The sequence below is a fragment of the Sorex araneus genome, chromosome 4 (genome assembly GCF_027595985.1).
Source record: "Sorex araneus isolate mSorAra2 chromosome 4, mSorAra2.pri, whole genome shotgun sequence".
Lineage (NCBI taxonomy): Eukaryota > Metazoa > Chordata > Mammalia > Eulipotyphla > Soricidae > Sorex > Sorex araneus.
In genome coordinates, this window is record NC_073305.1 from 45,345,905 (window position 1) to 45,366,328 (window position 20,424).

The following is a 20,424-nucleotide window of genomic DNA, read 5'->3' on the forward strand; positions in this document are numbered from 1 at the left end:
AAAGCTGATGAGGTTAGGAGATAGAGGATTGGATGTGGACAGATGGGAAAAGGGAAAAAAGCAGTGGCTCTAGATGGTAGCAAAAAAGTGGTTATTATTGTGCACAGGTGGACAAATAACCAGCTATAGAGAAGTAGACAGAGGAATGTGCCGTTGAGTTCTTCTGTGAATTGGTTGATTACCCTATCCCCAACAAAGGTCCCACCAAACCCCACACTGTGATGTGTTTTATGGGAGGCTCATCCCACTTGTGTAGACCATAAGGGTTCTCACCTGAGGGAATGTCCATATTAAAAGAAGAGGCAAGTGCTGCTGAGAATGGAGAGAACTTCCTATATGATCCTTGCTTTCTCTAAAGAAGGCCAGTATTGCAGCCCCTTGTGCTGGGAGGTGGATTAGGGATTGCAGAAATGTGGATTCATGAATATTTTCATTCATCCAACAAGTAGTTTTTGAGTTTCCATGTGCAAATATGTCACTTGTCATCCTATTGTTCATCGACTTGTTCGAGCGGGTGCCAGTAACATCTCCATTCATCCCTGTTGTGTGCTAGTGTAGTCCAATGGCATCTGGCATCTGGTCGCTCCAGGAATACAAAGAGCCTCAAACTGTTTGTTCAGGGATTTGACGAAGAAGTCTGACTATCTCGTAGGTGGGTGGCCATGCATTCTTTTGATATCCCATGGAATCCAGTTGGTAACAGTTCTAGTCCAGCGGTCATCTCCAAATCGCATTATATGTCTGGCCCATCTGATTTTTGACACCGTGACAAACAGTGTCCCTGATTCTTGATCATCAACAGAGATCGAAAATCCAGATTCCTTCGTTCACTTGAATGAAAGGTGACATTCCAAGCACAGCTCTTTCGATTCCTCTTTGGGAGACCCAAATAGCATTCTCATCCTGTTTTCGTAGGGCCCAGGTCTCTGAGGTGTATGTTAGTGCAGGAAGAACGGTGGAGTCTAAAAGATGTGCCTGGAGCCAGAGGTTCGCCATCCTCTTAACTACTTCTTCGATGCTCTTGAAGGCGTTCCAGGCCACTCTCTTCATCCTGCGCAGTTCAGGTGCCAGGTCATTTGTCATGTTGAGTTCTTGGCCTAGGTACACATAACTGCTGCATTCAGAGATGTTCGTTCCATTGAGGGCAAATGGAATGTCAGCAACTAGTCCATTTCTCATGAACATTGTCTTTGTGAGATTCAGCAGCAGTCCAACCTTTCCACACCCACGGTTGAAGTCGACCAGCATTCATGCCGCTTGGCTGATATTTGGTGTTATTAGAACAATGTCATCAGTGAAGCAGAGGTGGTGTAGTTGCCGACCGATGTGCAAATATAGCAGTGAGCAAATACCATTTTTTAAATGTCTGCCCTTGAGCAAGGGAGTGCTTGCTTTGCAAGCAGGAGGCTTAGATTTCATCACTGGCACACAAGTCCTTGAGTCAATCCTCTGAGCACCACCTAGAGTGACCCCAAGAACCCAGCCAGGAATAACCTTCCCAGAACTACTGCCACTACCACCCCCCATAATTAATAAAATAAGAATGCCTGTCCTTGTGGGTGTGGGCAGGAAAGACTTCCTGTGTCCAGTTGAACTTGGCTGTACCTTCCCTAGGGGAGCTTCCTCAACTCCATGACCTTTTGGTTTTATCCGATTTGACTGTCCCTCCTCTTACCTCTGTGTACACTACTTCCTCATGATCTTATACAGATTGATGCCTTGAGATTCCACTCAGATGTCAATATCTATCAATGTGCATGTCCAGAGAGAACATCCTGACTTCCAAACTCACTGTCCAGTTCCCACAAAGGCATCTGTGCTCTAATTCCTGTTTGGTGCCTCAGACTCAGTTTCTGTCACCTTAGCTCAGCATCACCCCCATATGTGTCGACCCACCTCTCCTACACAAGAGATAGCAGTGGCCTCTCCTCAGTGCTCAGATCAAATACCTCTATGGACCTCGAGTTACTGTCACACTCAGAGCAAGAGCCCTGGAAAGCAATCTCACTTCCTTCCTATTCTCTAGTGAGACCACTTCTGGCCAGGTCCTCACCTAGTTCAGGCTACTACCATCTCACTTCCAGGCAATGTCACAGCCACCTCCCAGTCTCCTGCTCTGCCCGTGAACAGTCCAGTCAGATCCCCTCAGGTTCAGCTCAGAGCCCTACAGGAGCATATCCCTATGACCTGACCTGGCCATGGCCTCATGATGTCCTGCTACCCCTCTGGCTGCAGCTGCCTCTGTTTGTCCTCTGTCTTCCTTCACAGTCTCTAAAACTTTCTCATATATCCTGACCTGGAAGCATTCCTAGTATTTCCAGGATCTGGGCTATGCTTTGCACAGGTTTCCAGTCCCATTCAGACCTGCACTGCAGAGACTGTATCTGGCCCCATTTTTTATGTCTTTACCCTTCTCTATTTTTTATAGCAGTTACCACTTTATCATCCCCTTTTTAAGGTAGGTTTTTGGTCTTGTTTTGTTTTGTTTTGTTCAGGCGCCATACCTAGTACTCAAATAATCACTTCTGGTTCTTGGTGATAGAACCTAGATCAGTTGCACACAAAGCAGGCGCCTTAGCCCCTGTACTGTCTCTCTGGCCCAGTATATAATATTTTTATACAGCATTGCCTTCCTTCCTCTACTAGAACAAAATTAATTCTGTGAGGTGAGGTTCTCTGATTGTTGTTTATGAATAAATTCTGAGCACCTCAATTACCAAGAAATTTCCAGAAATGCCCATTGACATAATGAGTGTAAGAAAGCCATGTGATGTTAAGTGATAAGCTCTATGAGAATAGATAAATGGGTGGGCTGGAAAGATAGTATAGCGGGCAAGGTACCTGCTCCCCATGTAGGTCTCCAAACCCCACCAAAAATGTTCCCTGAGCACAGAGCCAAGAGTAAGCCTTCAGGGGGCTGGATCGATAGCACAGTGGGTAGGACGTTTGCCTTGCACGTAGCCGACCCCGATTCAATTCCCAGCATCCCATATGGTCCCTTGAGCACCACCAGGAGTGATTTCTGAGTGCAGAGCCAGGAGTAATCCCTGTGCATTGCTGGTGGAACCCAAAAAGCAAAAGAAAAAAAAAAGAGTAAGCCTTGAATACCACGAGGTGTGGCCCCAAACACAAAACTAAATAAATAGTGGGCTGGAAAGCTAGTACAGCCAGTAGGGTGCTTGCCTTACTCACACCCAGGTGTGATCCCCAGCATCCCATATGGTCTTCCAAACACTACCAGGAGTAATTCCTAGTCGCAGAACCAGGAGGAATCCTGAGCATCACCAGGTGTGGCCCCCAAAGAAAAATAAATAAATAAAAATGAGTAAATGTGGTTCCAGAGAGATAGTACAGCACCCCAGAACAAGGCTAGCACATGTCAAACGCAAAGTCCCTTCCTTCCCCACCAGAATTACTAATAGGTTCCGGCCCAAGTCCTGCTCTTGATCCTTGACTCCGACTGCAGGACCTAAGGTGGGTGCTGTCACCACAGGAGGGAGCTCACCAGCCACCCTGCATTCAGGCCTTCACAGACCATCATCAGTTCACTTGGTCTCCCACCCCCAGGTTCCTACTTATAGGGCTGAGACTGGACCTGGCATTCTTCTGGAGGCAGCCCTGGCATTCATTCACTATTCCATTTCTTCCACAGGTGCTGACCAAGGGCTGACCTGGGCTGCATTCTGGGTGCATGACAAGAATGGCCACAGCATGTGAATGATTTACAAATCCCTGCCCTAGAGCAGGATTCACAGGAAGACTGTGGGTTGTTTTGTTTTGTTTTGTTTTTGAGTCACACCTGGCGATGCACAGGGGTTCCTCCTGGTTTTGCACTCAGGAATTACTCCTGGCGGTGCTCAGGGGACCATATGGGATCCTAGGAATCGAACCTGGGTCGGCCACGTGCAAGGCAAACACCCTACCCGCTGTACTATTGCTTCAGCCCCTCACAGGCAGACTGTGAAGGACAAAAACCACAGACAGAACAAATGGTTCACCTGTAGGGCTGGGGATGTGGCTCAGTTGTCAAGCAAGTGCCTTGCTTGTGTGAGGCCCTGGGTTCAAGCCCACAGCGTCACAAAAGCAAATAAGCAAAACAATTTACTTTTGGGCAGTGTGAATATATGGAGGAAAGGAGTCGAGTTAATGTGCGGAATATGGTCAGGGCAGCAGAAAATGTGGAGTAAGAGGGCATCATGAGAAATAATATCAAACCAAAGGCATTGTCTAAGCACAGAAAGATCGATGAGAAGTTATTCCTGGCAGAAAGCAAGTTCAGAGACTCCACAAAAAGAACAAGTTTGGCATCTCGGAGGAATAGGAAGAAAGTGCTGAGATCCAGTGGAAGAAGCAGCTCAGAGCCAATGAAGACATATACAGCATAAAAGCATGAGGAGGGATGGGAGAGATAGTACAGGGAGGGCTGGGTTAGGGTTGCAGTGAGGGTTAGGGCTGGGGTTAGGGAGCTTGCCTTTGAAGTGTCTGACCTGGGTTAGATCCCCAACACTTCATGTGGTTCCCCTGAGCACTGCAGGGAGTATTTTTTTTTTAAGAATTTTTTTTTATTGAATCGCCATGTGGAAAATTACAATGCTTTCAGGCTTAAGTCTCAGTTATACAATGCTAAAACAACCATCCCTTCACCAGTGCCCATATCCCACCACCAAAAAAAAAAAAGTACACCTCCCATCCCACCTCCCACACCACCCCCCCGCCTTGTAACTGATAAATTTCACTTTACTTTCTATTTACTTTGGTTACATTCAATATTTCAACACAAACCTCACTATTATTGTTAGGAGTACCCCACTAGAGTCAGACCTGTTGTGAAGAGATATGAGGTTTTGGATTTCTGTACTTTAGCAACTAAGTCCAGGGAGATTTCTTCCAGATATTGGATCATTGCAAGCTTGTAAACCCCATCTGTGGTCGTCATAATATGGTGGTCACCACGCCCTTCATCCCCGGCAAGGAAGAGGCGAGAGAAAGAAATACCTTTCCCCTCCTGGGTGGGCATCGGCCGAGGCTTAGTTCTCAGTCTGGAGACGTTCTGTGAGGAGCTGCCCATGCCGAAAAATTTAGCTGGCATCTGGAGTCACGCTCGTGCAGCTGCGGAGAGGCCTCACACACGTGTGGACCCCGGGATCACATCTTGGCGGCAGGAGAGGCCGTTGCCACCCACCTTCCCAAGAGCACCCTCGCATCCTTTTGCTGCAGTTGTAAATCCCATCTGTGGTCCTCATAATATGGCGGTCACCACGCCCTTCACCCCCGGCAAGGAAGAGGCGAGAGAGAGAGAGAAATACCTTTCCCCTCCTGGGCAGGCATCGGGCTGCCGCTTAGTTCTCAGTCTGGAGACATTCTGCGAGGAGCTGCCCATGCCGAAAAATTTAGCTGGCATCTGGAGTCAGTCATGCTCGTGCAGCTGTGGAGAGGCCGCACACACGTGCGGCCCATGCAGGGAGTAATTCTTGAGTGTTGAGTCAGGAGGGCCCCGAAAAACAAAACAAATGTAAAAAGCTACTAGATAGAAAAAACATTGCCTCCTAGGAATTCAGGCCAGCTATCCTTAATAAGGGCCACCTTACCCTTTGATTTGTTGGGCCATACCCAAGGACTCAAGGACGACTCAGGGCCTTGCTCCTGGTGGTACTGGAAATTGAACCAAGGGTCTCAAACATGCAAGGCAAGTCCACCTCTGAGCCACATCTCCAACCTCTAACAGGCATTTTATTTACCACCTCCTCTCCCAGTCCTCATGCCTAGAGAATGAAGGTAGCCACTAATGGAATGGAGAAAGGAATAAAATGTTTAAGTAATCAGAGCAAAAATTAAATAAATGACATCTTCTTAAAGTATAGATCCCTAAAAGTATTACTCTTGTTTATGAATTTACTTAACAGTAAACATTTTACTTACACCAGTGATAGTTTCATATAATCCAATTGAATAGACATAAAACCAAAGTAATTATGAACTGAAAAAGGTCAAAAAAATTTTTATCATACTAAACTAAACTGTAATCCCACCAACGGCCAACATCCAGACACTATAGGACCAAGCTCCCGGAAGAGAGTGAAGCAGAGTCTCTTGCCCCCTGTGCCTGGCTGTCTTCTCTGGGGCCCCTCAGAGGGATGGGTTGCCTTTCCCTCCCCGCCCCAAGCAGAGCCTTGACAGTTGAAGACCTCTGGAACCCAGCCAAAGCCATGCTCAAGGCCACTCTCCACACATTCGGACGAGCCTCACACATAAAGGGACCGCAGAGGAACCCAGGTGTGCGGGACCCGGGGCTGAGATCTCCAAGCCTACTCAGATTGGGACTGAGCCTTCTCCACCCAGATCCCCCATTTTCCAGTAGCTTGGCAGCCACACCCACAAAATGCCCCTGGCGCCCTGTAATCCCACCAACGGCCAACATCCAGAGACTGTAAGACCTAGCTCCCGGAAGCGCGCAGCCGCAAAGCGTCTGCTCGACATTTAACAGCCTTGTTCTCCTTGGAGAACCTGACAAGCTACCAAGAGTCTATTGCCTGCACGGGAGAGCCTTGCAAGCTCCCCATGGCGTATTCATATCCCAAATACAGTAAAAGATAGCTACCCGTGACGTATTCGATATGCCAAAAACAGTAACAATAGGTCTCATTCCCCTGACCCTGAAAGAGCCTCCACTCATTGGGAAAGACGAATAAGGAGAAACTGCTAAAATCTCAGGGCTGAGTGTAATAGAGATATTACTGGTGCCCGCTCAAGTAAATTGACAAACAACGGGTTGACAGTGATACACTGATACTAAACAGGGACACCCTCTTTAGTTGGCAGAGAGAGATTAGGCCAGCAAGAATTAGAAGATAGCGGGAATGACCACAAGACAGAGAAGGTATGATTTAGATGATAGGCATTAAAAAGATGAAGAAGACCATTATTTATAACATTTATAAAAAATGTATAAAAATTATTTAAAAAATCAACATACACCAAACACTAAAACAATTATTTTTAAAATTGGGAACTAAACAGATTGGACTGGTGTCAACTTTATTGTGTGTGTGTGTGTGTGTGTTTGTTGGCGGGGGAGGGGAGCAGGTGGTAGGAGATGGGTGCATGCTATGGATTGGACCCAGTCTCCTTGCATGCAAGCCATGCACTTTACCACTCAACCACTTTCCTACCCCAGCATCATTATTCTTCTTATTATATCTTGTCTTTGTGTTCTAGCAAATGTAATCAGACACAAAAACCCTAGTGGAGGGTATGCTAAAATGCTGTGTGTAGAAACTCTGTCATTACAGTGTTTTAAATTATTATGCCTACAATTAAAATAAAATAAAAATTAGAAGTTATAAATATTTGAAATATATTACACAAAATTAAAAAAGCTCTTACAACAAATAAAATACTAGAAATAAAACAAAATTAATGACAACAAAGCTATGAAGTATACAGGAATCTTTGTTAAGAAAAGTTTAAGTTGTCCTTTTTGGGGGAGCATACCCAGTGATGTTCAGGGCTTGTTCCTGGCTCTGTACTCAGGTATCACTCTTGGTCATGCTCAGGGGATTACATGGGTTGCTGGGGATCTAACCCAGATCAGCATGTCTATGGCATGTGCCTTACCCACTATACTATTGTTTCAGCCCCAAATATAAGAATTTTACTAGATGGGAAACCTATAAGGATTTTTTTGCAGGCTGGGAGCATACTCAGTAGAGTTTAGATATTCCTGGCTTCGTGCTCAGGAGTGACTCCTGGCTGTACTCAGGAACTGTATGCAACGCTGGAATTCTAACCAAGATTGGCTGCATTCAAGGCAAACACCTTAAACTGTGTACTATCTTTCTGGCCTTAGGAGACTTGTAAAATCTTATTAAAGTATATGCAACCTATAGTTTTAAAGGATAATATATGAGAAAATGAATGCTCGAATATAGAAGTAGAGTGCATGCTCTGTGTGTATAAAGCCCTAGAGTTGATCCATGCTGCATGGGCACAAGCACACACAGGAACAGATGAAAAGACAAACTTAATCCCTGGTGTGGTGTGTGTGGGTCCAGATCTCAACTCAGCGACATCCTTCTTGTTGGTCTGTTATCAAGGTTGACCACCCCTTTCCCTCAAGTAATCTCATGCCCTCCAGTGACTACTTCTGCAGACTTCTCTTTTCTTTTTTTGCTTTTTGGGTCACACCAGGCGATGCACAGGGGTTACTCCTGGCTCTGCACTCAGGAATTACTCTTGGCGGTGCTCAAGGGACCATATGGGATGCCGGGAATCAAACCCGGATCAGCTGCGTGCAAGGCAAACGCCCTACCTGCTGTGCTACTGTTCCAGCCCCTGAGGTCGAGATTTGACTATCATTTGAGACCGGATATTTGCCATGAGCAACAAAATCTGGATTTGTCAGCAAAGGAGGAAGAGGACCAAGCATAGGAAGGCTATGAACAGAAACTAATAACGTGAAAAGATGTGCGGACTCATCAGAAGGCAAGGCATGCAAACCAAAGTGAAAATTGTAACTGACAAAACTGGGAGGGAGTGAAAGGTCAGTCATGCCATGTCTTTGAGGTGGGGATGAGGAGACTAGTAGGTGGAGATTGGGACTTTCTAGGGCAGCAAAATTATTCATAATATATGAGATATGATACTATAATAGTGAGCACATACCATTATGTACTTGTCCAGAACCATTAGGAAGAAGTGGGTGTTTCCTTCTTTCCTTCCTTCCTTTTTTCCTATCTTTTCCAGCTTGCCTGCCTTCCATGCCTTCCTTCCTTCTTTTTTCTTCTTTCTGTTTTTGGGCCACACCCAGCTATGGATCAGGGTTTACTCTGCCATAGATCATCCCTGGCAGGGTTCCAGGAGTCATATGAAGTACCAGGGATCAAATTCAGATCATCCATGTGCAAGGCAAGAGCCTTATCCACTGTACTTTGTATTTTTCACTTGAATTTTACTGTGAATCTAAAATTCTAACAATAAAAAAGTACTTAGCAGTTATTTAGGTTTCTTTATAATTAGTAGACTAACAAAAAAAATTTTTTACAGCAGCATCAGGCAGAGCCAACTAAGCCCTGAACACTGTCGGGTATCCCCCCAATCAAACCAAAAAGGCAGCATTAGGGACCAGAGAGATTGTGTAGTCTTACAGCGGGTAGGGCACTTGCATTGCATACAGCTGACCCAAGTTGGATCCCTGGCATTCCAGATGGTCCATGAACCCCGCTAGGAGTTGTCCCTGATAGCACCACCAGGTATGGCTGAAAATAATAAAAATTAAAAGGAGCATCAATAGTTCTTTACTGGGATGGAAGGGAAAGGATTTATCCTAACATTGTTGACAAAAGATGAAGGATTGCAGCCTGCTTGGAAAGCAATTTGGAGCAACTTGGCAAACTCCAGTAAGCAAAAACATATTTTTTTATCTTATAATAAATCTTGGAATTCTCATTTGTAGAAACGAAAGCACCGAGCTACAAGGTTTATGATCACAGATATTTATTAGAATATTATGTGAGTGGAAAACATCTGCTAAGGAAGGCCCCATCCACAAAGGCATATTAGAGACATTTTGTACCTCCTTGCTGGTTATTATGCTTTGTTACAAGTGATTCATGTTTAGTGCCTTCAAATAAGAACATTTATTCTGTTAGTAAATCTTTCATTTGGGCAGGATTCAATGGAAACGAATACTTTTTTTTTTTTAATAATTGAATCACTGTGAGATAGAGCATTACAAAGCTGTTCATGATTGGGTTTCAGTCACACAATGTTCCAACACCCATCCCTCCACCTGTGTAATTTCCCAGCACCAATGTCCCCAGTTTTTCTCACCCCAATTCCCCCCACCCCAGCCTGCCTCTATGGCAGGCACCTCTCTCTTTCTCTCTCTTTCTCTCTCTCTCTCTCTCTGTATCTCTCTCTGTCTCTCTCACTCCCTCTCTCACTCTGTATCTCTCTCTCCCTCCTTTCTCTCTGTGTGTCTCACACTCTCTCTCATCATTTTGGGCATTATGGTTTGCAATACAGATGCTGAAAGGTTATCATGTATATCCCCTTACCTATTTTCAACTCTGATTTGTGCAGAGTGATCAGGAATTGATCTTTTTGTTTGTTTGTTTAGGGGCCACATCTGGTGGTGCTCAGGATTTACTCCTAGTTCTGTGCTCAGGGATCACTCCTGGCAGTTCTAAGGAGAGCATATAGGGTGCCAGGGACTGAACCCCAGTCAGCCAGATGTAAGGCAAGTACCCTGCTGTGCTATCAATCCAGTCCCGAGACTGCTCTTTCTTGCTGCATTGTAGAAGTAACTTGAAAGCTGGAATTGGGCTCCTTGGAAGGGTTCTCACTGGAAGTCTGGAGAAAGCAAGGAAAAATGCAGGGAACACATACCTTGCAACAATAAGGTTCCAAAGAGGATCTTGTAGAAGCAAAGACAGGAACAAGCAAACAAGAAAAACAAGAGAAACTGCAGAAAACTAGGGATTAGAGTGGCTTCTCCCTTATGCATTTAATTGGGGCTGGGGTTGGACCACACCTGGCAGTACTCAGGGACTATTCCTGGCTCTGTGCTTGGAAGTGATGATGGGTGGTGCTCAAGGGAACATACACAGTATTGGGTTTCAAACCAGGATCGGCTGAAATGCAAGGCAAGTGCCCTGCCTCCTATGCTATCTCCTTGGTCTCTATGCATTTAATTTTTTTCCCCACTTTTTGGGTCACACCTGGCGTTGCTCAGGGCTGACTCCTGGCTCTGCACTCAGGAATCACTCCTGGCGGTGCTCAGGGGACCATATGGGATGCTGGGAATTGAACCCAGGTCGGCTGCATGCAAGGCAAACACCCTACCCGCTGTACTATCGCTCCAGCCCCTCTATGCATTTAATTTTAAGTGTAAGCTTAATTTTGCAAAAAGAGGACTTGCATATGCAATCTGGGTTTAATCCCCAGCACCCCATATTGTCCCCTGAACATAGGAGTGATTTCTGAGTGCAGATCCAGGAGTGGGAAGGCCTAAACATAGTCAGGTGTGGCCCCCAAACAAAAAAATGGCAAAGGAAGTAATGACTTACCTTCAAATTTAGGCTAAAGCAGGGAAGAGCGATTGGCGGCATCAGGACCCTGACAAGGTTCTCCCTCTAAGCTGCATCTTGGGAGTGTTTGCCTGTGAGAACTCATCGAGCAGAATGTCTTTGTTTCTTGAACTTTCCTGTCTTTGTTATATTCCACACTTTAAACATTTATCTATTTGTTTATTTGGCTTTTGGGTCATACTTGGTGGTGCTCAGGGCTTACTCCTGGCTCTGAGCTCAGGGATCACTCCTGAGGGTGTTTGGGGGACCATATGGAATACTAGAGATCAAACCTGGTTTGGTTGTGTGCAGGGCAAATGCCCTAGTCTCGTACTAATCGCTCCAGCCCCCACACTTAAAAAATTTAAAGTGAATTTAAGCAAGCCAAGTACACTTGCAGACAGTTTCCAGTGGGTGAGGGTGAGGGGAGGACTCTAGCTTCTCCCCCTGACTTCCAGCTTTGTGATGGGGGTTCCAGATGGAGGCATAAAACTGGAGCAGGCAGCACGGAGACAGGAGCCAAAGCTGGGCTGGCTGCCGGGGAGGGAGACCGGAGATCCTAGAGTGGGACGCTGGGCCAGTCTGACCATAACCTTAGTTGCAGTTAAATCTGACCACAGGTGGAAAGAAAGCCAGGAGATTTGGCTGCTCCTAAAAAGAGAGTCTTGGAAGTCAGAGGGAGGGGTCCACCATGGGATTCAGCTATGACTGCAGGGAGCAGCCTGGGCCGGCTTCTGTCTCTGGGTGGGCTGCAGCTAGAATGAGAGGTGAGGAGGCAATGACAGGCAAGTCTCATAAAGGGACAGTGGGGAGCACTATAGGGGGAGCCCTGAGCACCAAATCTTGGCTTCTCTGTTTTCCTTAAAAACCAGGTCGGAGAGGTAGGGGTGTAGCGAGTTAGAGGTCAGTTACCCTTACCTCCAAATAGGTATGTGGATATCTTGGAGCCCACATACCCCTTAACAGGTATGTGGGGGGAAGCCCCACACTGGCCAAATCCCCATGTCCATCTGCACCGAACTGCACAAAAGGGAGTATGTGACTGAGGCTCTGCCGTGGGCCAGGTTCAAGCTCCCAGCCACCAGGAGACCCATAAGAAGCAGGGCCTGACCAAACTTAATACGAAGGAGTGTGAAAACACGGTGGTTGAAAAGTGGCTCATTCCAGATGGCCGTGGGATAAAGTACATCCTGAATCATGGGCCTCTGGACAAGTGATGGACACTGCACTCCCGAGAGCCTGGGAGAAGTCTCCCAAGCCCCCACTCCCCACTCCAGCCTCCCTACCCCATCCCACCCTACCACAATAAGCTGTGCTTTCCAACCAAAGAAGCAAACAAATAAACGAAACTTTGAGGCCAGGGCGGAGGGCCAGGCAAGCAGCCAGAGAGAGTTGGGAGGTGAAGATGACAGGAAGGTTGCTGGGCACAGACCTGCCTCAGGCATGTTCGTAATATTCAAAGTGCTCATCCAGAGGTGGAGAGGGGAGCTGAGGGTTGTATGGGAGAGCCCTGGGCCACGTGTGCAGTCGGCATCTGCTTCCCTGCCGTTCTCTGTCCCTCCCACACAGCCCTAGCCTAGGAATATGGAAGTGTTCCTGCCTTTAGCATCCAGGGACCAGGTGAGGCAAGGGACCGGGCCGGGGTTGGATGTGTTGAGTTGTTCTGGGCCCAGATATTTCTTAGAATCCTGTTTCCTGCCTTTTCATAAACAGAGCTGGCCTGAAACAGAGCTCAACCCCACCCTAACCAGCCTGACGGTTTGACACACAGCACAGAGCATGGAACATCTTGTTCCCCTGGGCAGGACTCGGGTCCCCTATGAGCCACACCCCCGGCCCCCACCACCCTGGGATGTACGCCATGAGAGGAGGGAGGGGAAGAAAATAGTTCCTCAGGATTTTTTTTCTATGAACAAAGGGCAGGAAAGTTATTAGGAAAAGCATTCTACAGGGCCAGGGTAGAGGCAGCTCTGGGGCATATTCTGCACGCAAGCCCTGTTCTGGCACATCCAGGAAGTGGGGAGTCCAGACGGGCTCTCCAAGAAACTCCTGCTGAGGGCCAGGGCGACTGTACAGCAGGTAGGGCATTTGCTGACCTGGGTTCAATCCCTGGCACCACAGATGGCCCCAGAGGCCACCAGGAGTGGTCTCTGAGCACAGAACTAGAAATAAAGCACCACTGGATATAGACCTCAAAACCCAAATAAATAAATAAATGAATGAATAACAAATAAATAAATAATAAATAAATAAAATAAAGTCCTACCGAAGACTACCCACATTCAGTAGCCTTATTCTCTGCTCTTCTAATGTCCCTGTGCTGGCACTCTGTAACCTGACCTTTGCTGGATCCTGGTGCGGCATTCTGGCCTCCTGGGTTCTAAAACTGGCTTTCCTGGGGAATGAGGATTCCTCATGGAGGAACAGTAAATAAGGAATAAAATTTACAATTTCCACTTGTAAACCTGCTCTGTCAGTACCAGGCACTGCTGTGGCGCTGAGTAGTCCTATAGGCCCGGTTTTAGGGGCCACAGGGCAGGAGCTCCCTGGACACTGGGCCCCAGCCTCCTTCTCTTAGGTCTTGACCCGGCCTGGCAGATAAGTGGTTCCAGACTGGCATCCTCGGGTCTAGTGACTGTGGGAAAACTCAAGAGGAAGTTGGTGGGTGGGAGTAAATACCCCCTTCCAGTCTGTCTTCCTTCCTTTTTATTTTTAATTTTTGTACTATCACTCTAGCCTCAACCTGTTTTCCTTCTTTACAGAGGAGCCAGCTCAGGCTTTAGGGAAGAGCTCCAACACGCCCTCTGCTGAGCAGCCTCAGCCAGTCACTGGGGGTTCCATGGGAGTAGTTCATGTTGATCAGCTCCAAATTTTGTGCTCTTGGGGAAAGCTCCTTGGCTTCCAGAGTTACTGGGGCTGCAGCTCCAGGTAAAATAGTGCTTTGTATGGAGTTGAAATTGATTGCTGGGGCCATCTAAGAATATGCAGCCTCATTGCTTACTCTGGACCTGGGGACAGTTCTATGGCTCTGGAACAAGGTGACTCAGGGTGTCTAGGGGCTGATCTGCTGCTCTAATATGCCCAGGACGGACACTAATCTGCCCCCAAAGGTCTTTCCCCTGCCTCCGGGGTCACATGGCTAAGCTTCAGGTTTGGCTCCTCCATCTTCCTGACCTGGGCTTATGGTAGGCAGAGCCGTGTGGGCTGCGGGTGTTCATTTGTGCCCAGGACTTTTGTTTTCAGAATGCAAATGTCCAGCTCAGTGACTGGATTTATATTCATCCATACCTGGATGTTGTGCTGTAAAGTGCTAGATTTTTTAACTTGATGAATCTGGACCTGAACTTTTCCTTTTGACTTACTTAACAGAAGCCTAACTTCACACCATCCCTGTTTCCCTGTTGACTGTTTTGGTTTGCTTTTGGTTTGGGCTGTGCTGGGTTGGGGGTGGAGTCGCTCTCAGTGGTGCTGGGGATGAAACCCAGGCCTCCTGTCTGCAAAACATACTCTGACCCTTTGAGCTGTCTCTTCAGCCCTGTTTCCTCATTCAGCTTGGAAGTCCTGGCCAGAGAGCAGATTGCTGGATCCTGGCTCTCAGCGGAGTACACAGTGACTTTGACCCTTGGCTTGAAACACAGTTTGCAGAGGGAAGGAAGGGCTAGGCCAATGGCCAAAAAGTCCATGGAGATTTGTTTGGTTCCAGGTTTTGACTGCTCTCCCTAAGACCTGATTGGCAAATGCCCATTCTTCCGTTAGGATGAGCCACTGCTGCTGGGTCCAGTGCTGCTGGCTTCTGGGCTGTCTGGTGGCTCCCAGTCTCGCCATAGTTCCACACTCTGGGCTGGTCAGCCTCATTTGCTAGTCTACCAGTGGGTTGGGTGCTGCTTGATTTGTACACTAAAAGCCAAACTATCTCACTGTGTTTGCTTTTGGTTGTTTTTTGGTGCTGGGGTTGAATCCGGGAATTATACATGCAAAAGCAAATGCTCTGTCACTAACCCACAATTCTAGTTAATAATTGGGTTTTTTGTTTTTGTTCTTGGGTCACACCAGATGATGCTCAGGGCTTACTCCTGGCTTTGCACTCAGGAATTATTCCTGGAGTTGCTTGGGGGACCAGATAGGATGCCATGGATGGAACCCAGGTTGGCTGTGTGCAAGCCTTACCCGCTGTGCTATTACTTTGGCACCCAATAATTGGTTTTTCTTTGTTTTGGGTTTTGGGTCACACCTGGTGCTTACTCAGGGGCTACTGCTGACTCTGCTCTGGGATTACTCTTGGCTGTATGTACTTGGGGAACCACGTTCTGAGATTCAAACCGGGACTTCCTCCAACATGCAAAGCAGCTGCTCCAGACCAGCATTTTACAACCGGAGGGCATATGGTCCCTTGTGGCCCCCCAGGATATGCCACGGGGGTTACAGGAGAAATCTGCTTAAGTGTGGAGTCATGGCAGAGATTAGGGGACCAATTGGTATGACAGGAGGCCATAGGACGGAATTGGGAGGGGGCCACAGTCAGGAAGAAATTGAGAAACACTGTTCCAGCCCATTGAGCTATATCTCCAGCACCCCCTCCTTCTCCCAAACAAATGGCGTTATAAAAGAGACAGAAGTACCTACAAGAGCAAAGATTTCAGTTGGGAAGTCAAAGAGGAAGAGGTAGAAACTTCACTTGAGAGTTGGAAAGATATTACAGCAGAGGACGCTTGCCTTGAATGCAGCTGGTCTGGGCTCCATCCCCAGCATTCCATAATGGTTCCCGAGCACTGCCAGGAGTGATCGCTGAGTGGAGTCTGAAGAAAGCCCTGAGCACTGCCCTGCCAGGTGTGGCCCAACACCTTTGCTCTCCCAAAACAAATCTCATATGAGACACTTTCAGAAAAACTTATGCTTTCTGTTTCGTTTTCTGTGTTGTTGGTGCCAGGCCTCACATATGTGAGGCAAACAATCTAGCAATGAGCTACGTCCTCAGCCCCTGCTACTTCTGTCATCACAGAAGCCAACCCAGAGCAGAGAGGCATCTCCAGCCAAACTCTTGTCATGATGTTGAAGGTCACAAACATGAAGATGACAATTTCCAAGGAATCTCTGCTTGCTGAGTCTTTTTTTTTCTTTTTGGGTCACACCTGGCGATGCACAGGGGTCACTCCTGGCTGTACACTCAGGAATTACTCCTGGCGGTGCTCAGGGGATTGTAAGGGATGCTGGGAATAGAACCCGGGTTGGCCGCGTGCAAGGCAAATGCCCTACCCGCTGTGCTATTGCTCCAGCCCTGAGAGTCTTTATTCCAATTTCTAGTGTTCCTAGTTCCCTTTATTCCAAATATAGCGTTCCTCTTTTTGTAGCTTCCCTAATGCTTCTGTAGCCATAATCATGTGACACAAACTACAGCGGTAAGGGAGCTTGCGTGCTTGTGTTCAAATGATTCAATTTACGAAGAGGCAAGAGAGAGAAGATCAACATGACCAAGGAACAGGTATTAGGAGCCTTGGGGGAACCCTTGAACAACAACAGGGGTTGCTAGCTGCAAAAACAGAATGGGTCAGCTCCATGAGCATTGGAGGAAAGGTCTAGGAATCCCCTGGAAGAGTTCAGAGCCCTTATTCTCTCACCAATTCTTGTTATTTAATCACATGTGAGAAATACCCATAGCTGGTCAACAAAATTGAAATTTGTTAGTTCTTCAAATGAGCTTATTCAAGTGTAATTTCTGGCATTCTAATTCAGAAGTTGGGTAATACTCATCTGAATACACAACTGATCACTCAGTTTGTTCGTGGTTGGCATACCACATTTTATATGCACACCCTCAACCGTGAAGTATCAAGTCTGTGTTGTTTGGTCATCATCTGTGATGGGGCATTTATCTGTAGAGAGAATAGGTAAAGCACACAATATTCATACTTTACAGGATGCTCGTGTAATGACCCTACTTTCCTTAGGCATATTATAAGTCATACCCTTTAATTCTGTTGTTATATAATTGATGTGCTAAGATTGTTGAGAATATATTCCGATCACTATTATGGAATAGTTACCTAGCTTTTTAGAACATTATTTATTTTTGTTTGTTTTTGGCCACACCCAGCAGTGCTCAGGGTTACTCCTAGTTCTGTTCAAGAGATACTTCTGACTCCTGGTGGTGCTTGGGGAACCATATGGGATGCTGGGGATCAAACCCAGGTTGGCTGAGTGCAAGGCAAGTACCCTACTCACTCCCACTGTACTATCTCTCCATCCCTATTGGAACATTCTAACAAAGTCCTCATGGGATGCTTACTCTTCAAGACAGAGACTGTGGACACTATAATAGTGACATTATTTTGACCTCTATTTTTAATTTTTGGGGGGTGGGAGATATGGATCACACTGGAAGTGCTCAGGGTTACTTCTGGCAGTGCTCAGGGACAATATTCAATGCTAGGGATGGAGTCAGTGTTGGTCACATGCAAAATAAGAGCTGTAACTACTGTTCTCTCTGGCCCTGTTCTAGCACTTTTTAATATTTCATAATAAAACCATCCTCAAAACCAAAAGGCCAAGCCATATTTTATATTTTTGGGCCACACCCAGTGGTGTTTGAGAGATCATGTGGTACTTGGAGATCAAATCCAGGGCTCCTGCACACAAAGCATGAACTCTAGCTCTTTAAGCCAACTGAGGTCCCATATATGTGTGTGTGTATGTGTATATACATGTATATTTATATATACATACATGTGCCAGACCTCACGTGAATGATTCTTTGGTTAGACAGGCCCTGCTATTTTCTAATTAATTGTATGTCAGTATTTTTGTTGTGATTAGCACCATTATCTTGATTTTTCATTACCTATATTGTAAATTCATGATTTTTACTGCCTTGATATTTGTAAACCAAACATCAGCATGGAATAATCTATTCAGCTCCTACAGAATGTGAATCTTGTTTCCTCAAATTATGGTTGGAGAAGCAAGTAAACATGTCTCCAGAAGAGCTGAGTTCTAGTACTAGCCTTTGCCCTTAGCTCACTTCATGCAACTCATTTGAAGCTTTTCTTAGTCAGAAAATTTGGTAACCCACAGGTACCACCTGTGATTACACTTGAATGTGGATTTGTTAACCCAGATGGCAGTGCCAGCACCAGCATGTTCCAGTTCTCTGGTGCTAAAAGCCTCATGTTGGTTCTTAAGAAAGAACAGGTTCCCACCAAAATTGTACTTAGTACTTCAGTTTATCTTGTTTTACTTAGTGGTGAAGATGTTGTCCAGTTAAAATTTTATTTATATGGTCATACTTCCATTCTTGACTCCGTGTCAGGCTGTTTTCACTTTGGGTGCCCCAGAGGAGGGCGGGTGAGAACCCTCCCCGCCCCAAGGAACCCAGCCCCAGAAGCTGACCTCCACTATCCAACTGCCGTCACGTTCCAGGCCGTTTTCTGGACACTTCCTACCCATTTTCCATAATTCGTCATCATCATCCTGTTGATTGTCGAATTTCTCGAGCAGTCTCAGTAACATCTCCATTCATACTAGCCCTGAGATTTTAGAAGCCTCTCTTTACTCGTCCTTTCCAATGGTGCCACATTGGAGGCTCTTTCAGGTTCAGGGGAATAAGACCCATCATTGTTACTGTTTTTGGCATATGAATACACGATGGGGAGTTTGCGAAGCTCTTCCATGTGGGCAGGAAACTCTCGGTAGCTTGCCAGGTTCTCCCAGAGGGAAAACTAGGCTATAAGATGTCTTCTGGGAGCTTGGTTTTATAGTCTCTGGATGTTGGCTGTTGGTGGGATTACATGGCGCCGGGGGCAGTCCCTGGGTGTGACGGCCTAGCTACTGGAAAATGGGGAATCTGGGCGGAAGAGGCCCAGTCCCGATCCGAGCAGGCTTGGAGGTCTCAGCCCCGGGTCCCACACACCTGGGTTCCTCTGCCAGTTCCTTCATACGTGAGACTCGTTCGAACGTGTGGAGAGGGGCTTTGAGCATGGCTATGGCTAGGCTCCGAAGGTCTTCGGCCGTGGGAGTTCTGCTTGGGGCGGGGAGGGAAACTGAAGCCCACCCCCTCCAAGGGGCCCCATAATTACCACACCATATTTGATGGAGTTCACAGTAGGCAACAAATCATAGTTATATATATATGTATATATATGCATATATATACATATATACACACCTCAGAGAGCAAGCTACCGAGAGCATCCTGCCCACACGGGCAGAGCCTGGCAAGCTACCTATGGAGTATTCAATATGCCAAAAACAGTAACGATAGGTCTCATTCCCCTGACCCTGAAAGAGCCACCAATCGTTGGGAAAGCCAAATAAGAAGAGGCTGCTAAAATCTCAGACTGGGAGGAATAGAGATGCTACTGTTGCCTGCTCGAGTAAATCAACGAACAACAGGATGACAGTGATACAGTGATGTATATAATTACTTAACACTTCACTTTAGGCCACATCTGGTGTTGCTTGGGGGATATCCTGGCTCATTGTCTCCAGCTTGCCAATTTACCCCTACTCAGGGATTTTTCCTGGTGATACTGAGATTAAACTGGGGGCTCCTACATGCAACGCATGTGTTCCACCTCTTTGAGCTGTGTCCCCACCCCCCATATTTAATTTTTTTTTTGGGGGGACACCCCCATATTTCATTTAAAAAGTTTTTGTTTTGTTTTGGGGTCACACTGGCGATGCACAGGGGTTACTCCTGGCTCATGCACTAGGGAATTACTCCTGGCCATGCTCAGGGATGCTGGGAATCAAACCTGGGTCGGCCGAGTGCAAGGCAAATGCCCTACCCGCTGTGCTATCGCTCCAGCCCCCCATATTTCATTTTAAAAGCTTTGGAACTAGGCCAGTTGTGTTAGAAGAGTATTCAACTACCAGTTTCTTGGGCCACCTGTGGTTATGTGTTTGGACAGTATCTGGGCTACTAAAAGTACTTAAGGACTACTCCTGACTGTCCTTTTTTGGGGATGCTTTAGCAATGCTTGGGAGACATACAGTGCTAGGATCAAATCTGGACCGCCTGCATTCAAAGCACATACTCAGCTTGTGAAGCTATCTCTCCAGCCCCCACGTTTTCTTTTTTGCTTTTTGAGTCATACCCAGCGATGCACAGGGGTCACTCCTGGCTCTGCACTCAGGAACTACCCCTGGCGATGCTCAGGGGACCATATGGGATACTGGGAATCTAACGAGGGTCAACCGCGTGCAAGGCAAACGCCCTACCTGCTGTGCTATCACTCCAGCCCGTTTGTTTGTATTTAAGGCCACATCCACTGATGTTTAGGGCTCACTCTTGGTTTTGTACACTGGAATAATTCCTGGCAGTTGTTGGAACATTGTATGACTGAAACCCAACCATGAGCACTTT